Here is a 13,024-nt window from a genome sequence, read left to right as displayed (position 1 = left end):
TCTGTGTGTGTGTGTGTGTGTGTGTGTGTGTGTGTGTGTGTGATGAGCTCTGGGAGATAATGCTGAACCGCATACAAATCAAATGAAAAATCAGAGAAAATTATTCTCATTTTACATTTTACATTTTTTTGTGTGCAGGTAGCAGTAAGTACAAATGTATATAAGTAGAAGAAATGATAAACATAGGCACATGATAGAAAAAAAAACTTCATCCAAAAGTCAACTGTAATTAACAAGGCTCACTTATGTCATATAGAAATAAAATAATTATTTCAATTTTAATGTGCCCTCTCCGGGCAATGGGATTATCAGTGATTGGTATGTAATGCTACGTTGTACGCCCGTTTCTGTATTTTCAGATTTTTCCCCACAGCAAGTCTCAGTTACTTTTATCATCAGAGGAGGGAAATGTTCCTCATAAAGAGAAAATCCTGGGAGGAAATGGCAGTAACTTGTGTCCAGCACCCACCTCCAGGTTGCGAGTCTTAGGATTATTGTCACCTCGTCTTCATTTTGGTTATCTGTGTTCTCACATAATGTCGTGATCTTGTGCCACCGTTGTAATTCGAGCAGGAGGAAGAGAAGTTCCTCTTACAAAATAGCAGGAAGTAAACCAGAAAGCTGGAAAGAGTGGTCTTACCACATCTCCACCTTTGTTGGCCTGTGACCCTGTAGGACACGATTATCCTATGTGCCAGGGAGAAGGAAAATACTCCCAGTTGAGCCATGATCCTTGGTCAGCTGGAAATGCACACAAGTCTCAGGGATTCACATTTTTTTTTTAATGTGAGATAAATGATACCTTAGAACCAACAACATTCAATGGGTAACATCACACCAGCCACAAGAGAAGTGACCGGGTTTCAAAGTCCCGTGCAGGCCTCCCACCATCGGCAACAGAGGGCACTGAGGCTTCAAAGGGCAATGCAGAGCCCAGACGGAAGGCTGCAGCTGGAGGAGCTGGCCTCCTGGCACTGACCACCAATCCCAGATGACCGAGGGGAAAGGAGTCACCCACTTACTGCACGGTTCCCTTCCTGGAGGACACCCACTGACCGGGCAGGGAACAGTGACGTTTAATTGGCTAATGTCTGGAGAATGCTTTGAAGATGAAAAGTACCAGGTGGGTATCATCACCATACACTTCTTAAGATGATGCATGAGAATAATAATAAAGTTCTCCCCCACTGGGCCTTTCATCCGTGGATTTCAAAGTACTTAGCAAACCTTAATTAACTCTCCCAGCACCTCTATGAAGTAACCATTAATAGCCTCTTGCATTGGATGCAGAGAAAGAGGAGGGTAAGAGACCCATCCAGGCCCTCAGAGTCAGAGAAAAGGCAGAGGATGTCCATTCGTCAGACGGACATGCGTTCACCGCCTCTGTGCCAGGTCACCCCTGCCAGCTCACAAGCTCCAGCTGTGAAGTGTTCGGGATGTTTGCAAAACAGTCGTGAAAGAAAGCCATTATCTAAAGTTGAATTACGTCAACTTGTAACTCAGTAAGTTACACTGAAAACAAAGGCCATCAAAAAAAACTCAAAATTCTTCACTCCTAATTATTTCCCCACTTTTGACTGCTGTCTGCGCTCTCGAAGTTGTGTTCCTCTAGAGCATCTGTGTGGCGGAAATAGCCGGAGAATGGTGTGTTGCTGCCCTTCAATTTCTAGTCCCCCTTCAAGGGTGTCACAGTGGTGCTTGGGATCCACCCTGGTGAGAGTATTTACACCACAGGAACTGGCAGATGCCATCCATCAGGGTGTAACTGATCACTCTCTTAACCTCTAGACTTATGAAAAAGTGATGGAGAAGACGTTCATAATCGCAGGCCAACATTAAAAGCGTATCGCTTGGATTACACTGTGGACAGAATACAAGTAAAAATGGAAGAAATCACCTTCTAGCTTTCAAAAGCCATTATCTAATTCAGCCAAGAGGTCCCTCATGATGTCATTGCCACGTGGTCGGCATTCCTCAGGACATCTTCACTGTTCCATTGTCATCTTATGTCACAAGTGAAATATCAGTCAGCATTCATGTCAGAACTGCTTTGCCATACAAGAGGTTGACAAAAATCAATGAGCATGTACTGGCAGAATTTATACTCGATTTGTAAACTGCATGCTGCACACCCCTGATATTATATCTGCACTGTTTATTATTATTTAAGCTTTCTTTCCTGGAAAGCCCATTGTTAAATATTACCAGCACACACTGGGAGATCCATGGATGGGCAGCCTTGGGCCTGTCCCAAGGGAAAAGACAAACTGGTACTTGCCATCCATCCATCAATTGCAGTGTGAAGGGCTAGGATGGGGCCAGAGGCAGCTGTAGCATGAAACTAATCAGGCTTAGGAAAGCTGAGGGTCATCCCTTACAGAGGAGGGGAAAGCACTATGATCACGTGGCCAGATATGTCCAAACACTGAAAAGGAAGAGGTCTGAATAGTGATGGGAAGACCAGCACCTCTTTCCACTCTGACGCATTCTCTGTGACACGCACAGCCATGAGCGTTGGCATGGCCTTAGCATTCTGGGGATCTGGCCAAGAATTTGAGCTGGGGATGCATTGGGTTCCAGCTCCATGGGGTGTATTTATGAGTTTGCAATCACCATCACATACGGCTAAGTCCATATTTGCTATAGCAATGCAGCAATGAATAATCCTAACACCCATGTGCCAATCAGCCCATCACCACGATACTTGAGCACAGAGGTGAGAGATGAGGTGAGCACACCTTATAGTACTTAGCCCTGGACATTGCAGGAAGCGGAGGAGAAACAAGATTTAAAATGTAGGGAGCCAGAAGCTAATCTATGGAAAGTTCTTCCAATTGTCTGTCATGTAAAATTTAAGTGGAGGATGGAATTCTCATCAATACCTAGTCAAAACAGAAATCCTTTCCCCTGCTAATAGGAAAAACTCAATGCTGCCTCCGATACAATTATACATGGATGTGCATCTATTTTATTTTTTGTGTGGATCATGTTAATATATCAGAATCCAGTGCTTATAGGGTGTGAACCAGTAACATCATCACATATAAAAAGTAAATATGTATGTGAAGATGCATTCCAACATTTTGAAATCACATTATGATCAACCTGCTAAAGGGAAAGAGTAAACTATTTTCCCTACAGAAAATAACAGCAAAATCATTGTCACGGTGGCACATGCCTGAATCCTCAGCTACATGGGGGACAGAGACAGAAGAACTGAGGTCTTCCTGGGCAACACAGAGACCCTGTCCCCTCAAAAAAAATTAATTTTTTTTTAAAAAACTCAAATCATTGTCATGTGAAGACACACCAGCATATGGAGTCAAAAGATGTTGGAAAAATAAACAGAGGTAAGTCTGGGAATTCATTAATTTAAAAATTTGTATTATTTGCCAGCTTTTTAAAATTTATATTTTATGATTAATCATTCCTTATAAATATTCAGTTTCACAACTAATTTTGTCTTCATCGTTTGCATTCTTTTTCTTGAAAAAGATCCCCTCTCTGATTTGCATAAATTTCTAGCCCTTCAAAACCAGGAGAGTCCCCTGCTGGGGAAACACAGGGATGTGCTTGAGTACTTGGGAAGGTGACGATCCCAGAGAAAGTGTCAGAGAAGATGCCACCCATCCAGAAACAGCACAGAGAAGTGGCACTTACCAGACCCAGGGTAAACCTGGATGATGGGGTGCTGACCTGTGTCTCCTCCACTTCCTTCATCCTCCCTGGAGGTGGGTGGGCCCAGGGCTTGGTCCTGCAGTCCCCCTCCAACCTATGCCCCCCCACCTCCAGCTGGGAAATGACCAGTGATCATGCTGCACTGGGCAGACACACCACGGCATTGAAATGGCCAGAACTGGCCAGAACTGGCCATCACCCGCTGCCGTCCACCGTGGTGAATCAGATTCTTCTGCCTCTGGCAATGTGAGGACTACAAGCCTTCACGGGAGGGCAATGGAAATATGAAAGGACGTCATGATCTTCAAAAAGATCTTCATGATTAAAAAATACTGGTGTGGGCCTATATTCACTATGGATATTTACACACATTTATATATATATATATATATATGTGCATTTATACATATACATAATATGAGCACATATATTATATGTCTAATTGTTTTTATTTTTTTGTAAAGAGCATCCCAGACAGATCCCAGGGGCACAGGCTACAGGCTCAGAACCCAACCCACACCCAGGCAACCTCAGCTGAGGCCTGACCTCACCCAAGACTTCCTTCCAACGACTTTCCAAGAACTTCAAAACTTCAGAGTGAAGGAACAGGACTTAAACTTTCCATGAGAATAAAGCCCTGCTATGTGAGGAGGATGGCAGACTTAACCCTGACTCATGAACCAGCAGAAGCCTCCCAGATAACTTGTAGCCATCTGGCCCCCTCCCGATGCCTTGGCCACAAGCCTCCCAACCCACGCGTCTGGGTGACAGCCCAGTCTTTCAGCGGCTCGGTGGGATGATGGGACAATCTAGTCCACCCAGCTCTGCCCGACTCGTGGACACCAGCTCACTCTGAAGGGCTGTCAGAGCAGTAATTAAGTGGTTCAAGATGCTTTCGAAGCAGCTTTCATCTTAGAAAGCCTGTTCCCAAGACCATGTCCCTCCAAACAAAGAGTTCCCCAGCAAGGAGCAGAGTCCGTCCCAGGCCAAGGAACGCGTACTCCCAGTCCCCACCACAGAGCCCCAGCCAGACGGGGCCCCTCACCCCACTCCCCTTCACAGGAGCAGCTGTTCTCTATACCATAACCCTGTGCCCTTCCTGGCCACCTTTGATTGGCTGAAGGCAGGCCCCTGGCCCATGCAGGGCCAATCACAGTCCACCCCTCAGAAATGCAGGATGGAACTGAAAAAGACAGCCGGGCTTTCTGGTAGCTGAGGCTGGATGATATCAGTCCATGGAAACCGGGTGGCCTGCTGCAAAGCTCGTCAGGGGAAGGGAGGAAGGAGGCAGCCCAGGCCAAAGCGTCAGAGAAGAGATACCTCAATGATGCTTTAGTTCCCAATTTCTGGTGACCCTGAGCCACATCAGCTTTCCTGCCCCCTTGCCACTTGGAGGTCAACTCTTCTTTGGATTCCATATTACTCCCCAGTACCCTTCTAGTAAAGACTTTGGTTAAGCTAGCTGAGTTTCAGCAACTACTATATTAATTATCCCAACTATTCTAACCACCCGGGATGCTAAATTGATTCTTTCAAATAGATTTACTGGGCTTCTACCTACATGTATGGTGTGGAATAATGAATTGTGGGCACATGATACCCAAATTCTGAATATTAACCATCTAAGCTACAGGATCGTTGATATGTGCATCACCCAGAAAGACAATTGGATGAAGCTCAAGTTCTGACCCAAAGTAAAAGATGACTTCCCACAGATTCAGAATTAGAAGTGAACTTCTAAGATCACCCAATCCAGCTCCCATCTGACGCGTGAAACTCCTCGATATCTTCCCCAAAGGATTTCAATCTATTTTCAGAGTGTTCTTTTTATTTATAAAACAGTCTTCTATGTTGAACCAAAATCTGTTTTTCCTGTAACTTCCAACCTCTGCTCTTAATTATATGCCCCAGAGCTCAACAAAATGGATCAAAGTCTTCTTTCACATGATAGCACTTGAAATATTTAAAGTCAAAATACTATTATTACTATTCCCGTTTATTGAGTAATTACTACATGCCAGCACATGGTTATCACTTTTAATCCTCATCACATGCCGAGAAGTAGATAGCAGGGTGTGGGGTGAATATATTGGGGGCACACGATCGATCCCTCAACACTGAAGGTTAACCATCTAAGCCACAGGACAGCTGCTACGTGCCTCAGTCACCCTGACAGACAACTGGATAAAGCCCAAGTACTAACCCAAGGGAAAAGATGGCAGTGGGCCTTCATTTCACATAGGAGGACATGGAGACAGAGCTGAGGGTAGGCAGGGAAAGGGCTGGATCTGACTGCCGTATGTCACTACCTTCCAATAAGGAATTCCAAAGAATTTAAGAAGTGGCCTTCCAGGTGAGTCTGCACTTACATATGCCATGATAGGGGGAGGCACATACTTCCCTGTTTGTCAGTTTCATTTATTATCTTTAATTATTTGTATATGGCCTCTCTTTGTGCCCTTGTCCTGAGCCCACACTAATGTTACAGGCGGCCTGGAGAAGATGTCAGGAAGGACCATCTCTCTTAGTCCCTTACTGTTTACTCTTCAGAATTCTGTTGCCTCCAGTTTCCTGCAGAGGGGACCTCCCTTTTGTTCACAGTTCCATCTGACCGTCACCACCTTCTGTCCCTATGCTCTTGGATGCCATACACCAGCATGGGTCAATCCCCCGGTCAACACACGGGGAGCACATCCATTTTCTATTGTCACAACAAAATCACCCAACACCCACTAGGAACAGCCGTAACAGTATCCTGACAGTCCCCTGGGAGCAATTCAGACACAAGGAATAGTCGATCTCTGTTCCACAGTACCCGATGTCTCCGGCGGGAAGACCTGGAGGCCAGGGCTGCCCTGGCCACCTGGGCCTGAAACCATTGAAAGTTACTGTCACCTGCACATCAGACGGCTATACCCACTGTCAGCAGGGACCTCAGCTGAGCTGTTGGTCTGTACACGGCCTCCTTCTATGTAATCTTTAAATGTGGGCTAGTTTAGGCCTCTGCACCACATGGTGGCTGGATTCCAAGAGCCTAATGTGTAAGCAACCCCAGACTGCAAGGTGGAAATCCATGGTGTCTACATACCCTAGCCTCAGAAGTCACATAGCGGTGAACAAAGGTCTTCTCGGGTTTAATGGAGGGGACATGGGCCCCACTACTCAATAGGAGAATCATCACCCATGTAGGAAGAGCATGGGAGATGGCAGATATTTCTTGAAATTGCAATTTTTCATTGGGGAAGAAGGAAGAACGCTTAGCGAGACCCTGCTCTGTACTGTCTCTAAGCCATGTCTAATTTGGAAACACTTCACTCTGAAAAACCAAAATGACTTCTTCCAGTACTGTGTAAGGTTTGAGGTAAGAAATCTGCCTAAAACCTAAAGGATCTAACCCTTAGATTCCTCCATGGATTGGGACTCCAAGAAGAGCAAAAGAGAACAGAGAAGCCTGGCGGAAGCAGTAGAAGAAAGACTATTAAGTGGTCTTAGGTGTTTTAAACCCAATATTCCCAGGGCTTGCATATGTAAGACTGTGTTTCCCTGATCCCTTGTTGCTGGGTGGAACCAGGTAACTAGTTAATGCCAAATAATACAAGAAGCAATGGTAGAGCATTTGATTGCCAGTGGGAAGCCCTTCAAAGCTCCCTCTCCTCTTCAATAGTGGCTGGTGACCTTCATAATTATAGCAGCTGTTTTAGTCTGTCCTGTGATGGACATGCAGAGTAAATAAGAAACCAACATTTGTTATTTTAAGCCATTGAGATTTGAGGGGGTATTTGTTACTGCAGCATATTTAGCCTGTCCTGACTGACACAGGAGAAAAGAGAGAGAAGAGACATCCAGGTGTCTCTCCAAGAAGCATTAGGAAAGACAAGAGTAAGAGAGAGTGGGAAAAATAAAGAACATTTTGTTCCATTCCTCCAAGATATTTGTGACCTTTTCATGGTAAGGCTCTTGTGAATCCCTTCCAGATTTGGCAGGTATATCTAAGGGAATTCAGACCCGTATTTCCTCTATCATTCCCCATCTCCACTACTTTGCTTTATACCGCATTTCAGCCAGTCTGTTCCCTCTCCCTTGGATCTCATCTGAAGGGTATCCTTGACAAAACAGCCTGCTGCCAGATTCAGGAGGAGCTCTTTCTGACTTCCTCCCCTCACTGAACCCCGCTCTGGCTGCTAACAAAGACCGCTCAGCAACACCCCCTGTCTTGTGCAGGTTGGCCAGGAGGCCAAAGCTTCCTCGGTGCGGTACATGCCGTGCTGCCCCACCACCTACTCACTGCGCATCACTGGAAGATGCCCGGGTGACAGTAGCAGGCATTCAGGACATTCCTGAAAGTACATCCTGCCAGGCGGGAAGAAGGGCAAGCTTTGTGCGGCTGGCTTCCCAGCGCACAGCACCCCACCAGTGACCAAGGGGCCCTGTGCAGACTATTGTCTTGCCTGATAGAAACGGAGGCCCCGAGTCCTGGCAGAAGCCGCTGGGCTCCATGCCTGGACAGCAGGGGGTGGGCCAGAGCTGCCCCGAGTTCCCCACCCGCCATCTGCTGCTCTGGGTTTCTATTGCTGTCTGATTTTTAAAAATACGTTCAAGAGGACAACAAAGCAAACTTGTAGGAAACAATGTGAAGAGTTGGGGGAGAAATATATTTAGAGCCTGGCCAAAAGAAAAAGTGTATTTTTATCATCTTCAGCTCTGTGATCTTATGGTTTTCATCAAACTCTCAAAAGAAGAACAACAAATTGCAACATGATCTTGGTCTCGCTCCTGGAGTCTCTGTTCAGTCCCCTCCACGTCCCCTTGACATCATCCCAAATCCCACCCAGGCTCCAGTCAGACCTGAAGCCTCCTGTGTGGATGGCAGCCTTTCTATGTAGCCATCCACCACCTTTGGAAACATTCTGTATATGTGGGTGATTTCCCCCTTCAGTGGACTTCATCTTCCAAAGGTAGAAGCCAGAAACATCCTTCCCCATACTGCTTTGCTGCAGCAGCAAAGTCATGTGACCTGGGCTCAGCCAATCAGAAGCATCTTTGTGGGACACAACTTGAAGGCTGACTCACATGGGGCAAGACGCAGAACCCACTAAGTTAAGGATGGCTGTGTCAGCATGTGGCTTCCAGTGTGGACATCAAGCTTCCAGAGGTAGAGGCTATGGCAGCAGTGGGGTCCCAGGCTCTGCCTGGGTTTGTCCTAAGCACAAGGTCAAGGTGTCACAGTCATTTGGACACTGCATCAGGCTGCAGAGACTTCAAGTTCAGTTTAAGCCAGGGGAATAATGGCAGAAATAAGACAAGCTATTTCTAGGCAGGGCCAGCAATTATCTCCCATGCAATCTTCTATATTCTCACTTCCCCACTTCCAACATGGCAGAGCTGTGGAATGGGAAGATCCTGTAACCCTGAGTGAGTGCTTCGAGGAGCCACGAGGTGGGGAGACTTATGGAGACACATCAAACTTTAATATTAGCAGAAAGGGATTTACTGTGTTAAGCCATTGACATTTCAAAGGCTATTTTGTTACTGCAGCTTAGCTCATCCTATTCTAGCTAACTCGCAGTTGCATAGAGAGTTGAAGAATGATTAGGGGTTAAATATACAGAGAAGAGGTGGAAGCATTCTAGGCAGAGGGAATGGCCCTAAAGAAGGACAAAAACTTGGAAAAGGGCCACAAGGGGGTGGACAGCATGAGGCTGGGGGTGGTTCAAGATAAGACTGCAGATGTTGATGGGTCAGACCGTGCAATCCATGTGTTGGCCAAGCGAAAGAGTTGGGTCAGCAGGATTCATGCTTGCTCACATTCTCCCTGCCCATAGATCCTGGCTGGGGTCCTGTTTGTTTTCTAGCCAGAGACCCTGGAGTTCCTCACTGTTGGCCTCCCTTGCTCTGCGAGGCTGAGGCCCTAAGAAGAAGTTGTACTTTTCCATTCTACAGTAAGCTGCCCACATCAAAGCCCATGAAGCCACAGGCATTTTGGGAGTCGTGGGTCAGATGTTTAATTATTCTAATCTAGAAGTCTATTCTCCTCACACTGCCAAGAACAGAGAGTTCCTTTTGAAAAATAGGGTAGTTCCTTGGAAGGGTTGAGTCTCATCTTTGAGCTAGAGTCTGAGATCCGCCCCCCCCACCCAGCTTGAAAATACACAGATGCCACCACTCACCCACAACACGGTCGAGGGAGAGAGGATGGTCTTCGTTTCTTTTTTGTTTGTTTTGTTGTTTGTTTGTCTTTAATAAAAGTCCCCTTTAAAACGGCGAGGCATGCGTGGTCACATATTTCCAAACAACTTGTTGATCTGACAAAATCAGATAAAGAAATTACTGTAAAAATATTGCCTCGTCTACAAAGCTCAGGACATATTTTTTTTTCCTTTTTTAGCCCTTTTTTTTTTTCAATTTTAATCTTTGAGTAAGATAATGAAAGAGGAAACTTGAAACCCCATTTCCATTGATGTTCAGACACACAACTGCAGGATTTAAGAACCAAAGGAGATCAAAGGGAACTGGGCCCATTCTGATAAAAAATTATAGCGGTGTGGGCAGAGGTGTAAGGTGCACTTGGAAACTGAAGGCAAGGAGTTGTTAACGTGCCTTCACTGGGGCCGAGCACAGAAAGAAATGTGCCTGAGATTCCGAGGGATTAATTAGGAGTGTGGCTAGTAATGTTTCAGCAGCTGCCCACATAGTCAGTGGACACCTCCCCAGATGAGGAGGCTTCACCCCCAACATCAGTGTCAGAAAGGAAAAATGGGTGGTGGTGACAATTCTCCTGCTCTGAAGTTTTAAGCCACTAGGGTCATTAAATCTGTTCTTGTTGGGGTTGGGGGCAAGAGACTGGGATAATCCAAGTTGGAGAATGAATCGGTGGCAGGGAGACATTTCCTGGCAGCTCTTCCTGGGTCTCCTCTACAGTTTTCTCAGTAAAACGGATATTCCCGTGGATTTCCATGCTCCCTCCACCTGCCAGTCCTCGCTGGGCCAGAAGGAGGCCATCAGGCAGGTGTAGCAAAGCAGGTGGAAACAAATGGAAAAAAATCCCACCTGGGTGGTCCCTCTAAATACAATTAGCAGCTACATAAATCTGGTGCTGATATTAAGACCTGATTCTGGGTATTAAATAGCAGAGATGCGGACGCTCCAGACTGCAGCCCTAATCCTTTCCTCTAAGTCGATGCCAATTTAGCAAGCAGGAGGTTGAGAAGCCTAGGGAACCGTTTTCATCCGAAACGAGTCATTGCAAATGAAAACACACCCCCCTGGATGCTACTTTTGACGTGAAAGTGGATTCCTCAAATGCCAAGTGATTTTAGCATTAGCTTAATTCAGATATAACCAGAAGGTGAATTAACTTCAAAAAGACTGGAGAGAAGCCTATCTGAAAGTTTGGCATCCCTGGTCTTTACCACCCTAATGGGAATAACAATAGTAAGTTAAGAACTAGAGCTTTCTTAGCCAGGATCAGGTCAGACCCTGCAGTACGAGCTTTATGTATAAGGTGGCATTTTCTTCTTATCACAACCCAGTGAGGAAGGGACTTTATTTCCCCCATTTTCAGAGGAGGAAACAGAAAGACTAGGAGAGGGTAAATAGCTGCGCACATGGCAGAGCCGTGACTTGAACCCCAGCCTCTCTGACCGCTCTGCCCCTGAATTCCCAGTCCATAGTCTCAATCAGCTGCCCACCTGCCGCTCAGGAGGTGGTTAATCAAGTTTCCAACAATCAAGATTGTAATAATCGAATGGACAGACGGACGGCAGAATTGACTAATGATTCTAGGGCATGTGGCCTTGTTCAGACCTTGAAAGGGAAACTTAAGAAAAATAACCACCTTGCTCTCGTGTACCTAACGTACCTGCAGTAGATGAACCAGTAAGAGAGGCAGGGTTTCTACCTTGGCAGGAAATCGTAGTCCAAACCCTAAAACAATCCATTCTCCCAGCGTGCGCTTGCTTCTTCACATCTGGAAAACGCGTCCGTAGTAAAACGCCTGGTGATTTAATGGCCTCTCTTAGTTCCAGTGGCATTGCACAGCTGCCCTACGTGGTGCTGCAGCTTAATGGCAGGTGCAGAGCCCTGCTTGGCTCACCCACCTCTACGAAGGACGCATGGTCATCCTGTTCAGATAAGGGAAGGAAGAATCAAGGTGGGAAACCACGGGCTAATTCCATGCAGGTCCTGAGTGATGGACTCAGGATTTGAATCTCTGTCATTTCAAACTTGTCCTCTTGACTAGGACCACAGCAGCCACTCCCAGCGTGACCCGCGTCTCCCCCAGTCATTTCTCCTCCTGCCCCCACTTCCGTAAGCCTCCAGCGTCCAACATCCTTGCCAGAAACCCGAGTCTCTCTTGTCTTGAGGTTCGGCTGACCCACATCTTGCAGTCATCAAATCCAATGGACCCTGATTCCATCATTGCTACCAGTGCTTTGGTTCACATCTTCTAATAATGGTCTACAGGAATGTCAGGAAATTACCGTCAAGAGCGTTGGAGACGTTAAAATAGCACTTTGTGTGAAAACCACGGGTAGCATAGCCAAAGGATTGCTGCAGCACATTTAAAATCCATCATGGGCAGGAGGGGAGAAAATCGAATATACCCTGCTTTCCCGACTCGAAGTCTTGCCCCCACCCCCGCTGAAACACCCTCCCACATCTCTTATGGCCATGAAAATCCATACAACCTTTTGGGGGAAAAAATTTGGCCATATATCAAGAGCCATAAAAATGTTCATCCCCTTTGACCTAGTAATCCCACTCCTTGGGAATTTATCCCAGGGAAATAATTCAAACTAAGAGGAAAAACAAAACAAAACAAAACCAAAGCTAGTTGTACATACATATTTATTACCTCTTCATGATAACAAGAATCTAAAAGCAAAAGAAATCTCGATCATTCTAGAAAAGTGATGTGAATTTCAGTGTAATTAACTCAATGGTGTAGGAAGCAATTTAAAAAAAAAACTTAGGCATAGGGTAGAAATTTGGAAAAATATACAGGATATAATTCTGAATGAAATATATGTGATCCCTGATTACAACTACCTAAGAGCATTTACCTGTACAGATGAATCACGGAAGGCCCTTGGAGCAATGTGAATAATGTGTGTGGTTGGTAAGTAAGGCTATGGGCTCGGCTTCTATGATGCTTCGATGTGAAGGGAAATGTTTTTAAGCTGCTTTGAAACCCCCTAATGAAGGGAGTGGTAGTGGCCATGAGAGGGGACTCCCACCCCAGGCCAGGGGAGGGAGGTTCCTGCTGCTCTCTGCTGGGCCTGTGGGGCAGGGGGCCAGCTCCCCAGACAGGGCCAAGGCTGCCCTGTGGAAGAGAAGCTGGCAGAGC

At 46.1% G+C, this 13,024-nt stretch overlaps 1 long non-coding RNA gene across 2 annotated transcripts in view; it reads right to left on the bottom strand.

Annotated features, from left to right (window-relative positions):
- Positions 1 to 12,295, bottom strand: part of LOC125615088 — a 31,072-nt gene extending 18,777 nt beyond the window's left edge. For both annotated transcript variants that reach the window (XR_007345644.1, XR_007345645.1), the window contains exons 1-2: positions 11,537 to 12,295; positions 9,846 to 9,980 (exon numbers count right to left, since the gene is read on the bottom strand). This is a non-coding gene — a long non-coding RNA (uncharacterized LOC125615088). The remainder of the gene's footprint in view (positions 1 to 9,845; positions 9,981 to 11,536) is intronic.
- Positions 12,296 to 13,024: the final 729 nt, after the last annotated feature.

The sequence above is a fragment of the Marmota marmota genome, unplaced genomic scaffold (assembly GCF_001458135.2).
Source record: "Marmota marmota marmota unplaced genomic scaffold, marMar, whole genome shotgun sequence".
Classification (NCBI taxonomy): domain Eukaryota; kingdom Metazoa; phylum Chordata; class Mammalia; order Rodentia; family Sciuridae; genus Marmota; species Marmota marmota.
This window is presented reverse-complemented; position numbering and strand designations above follow the sequence as displayed.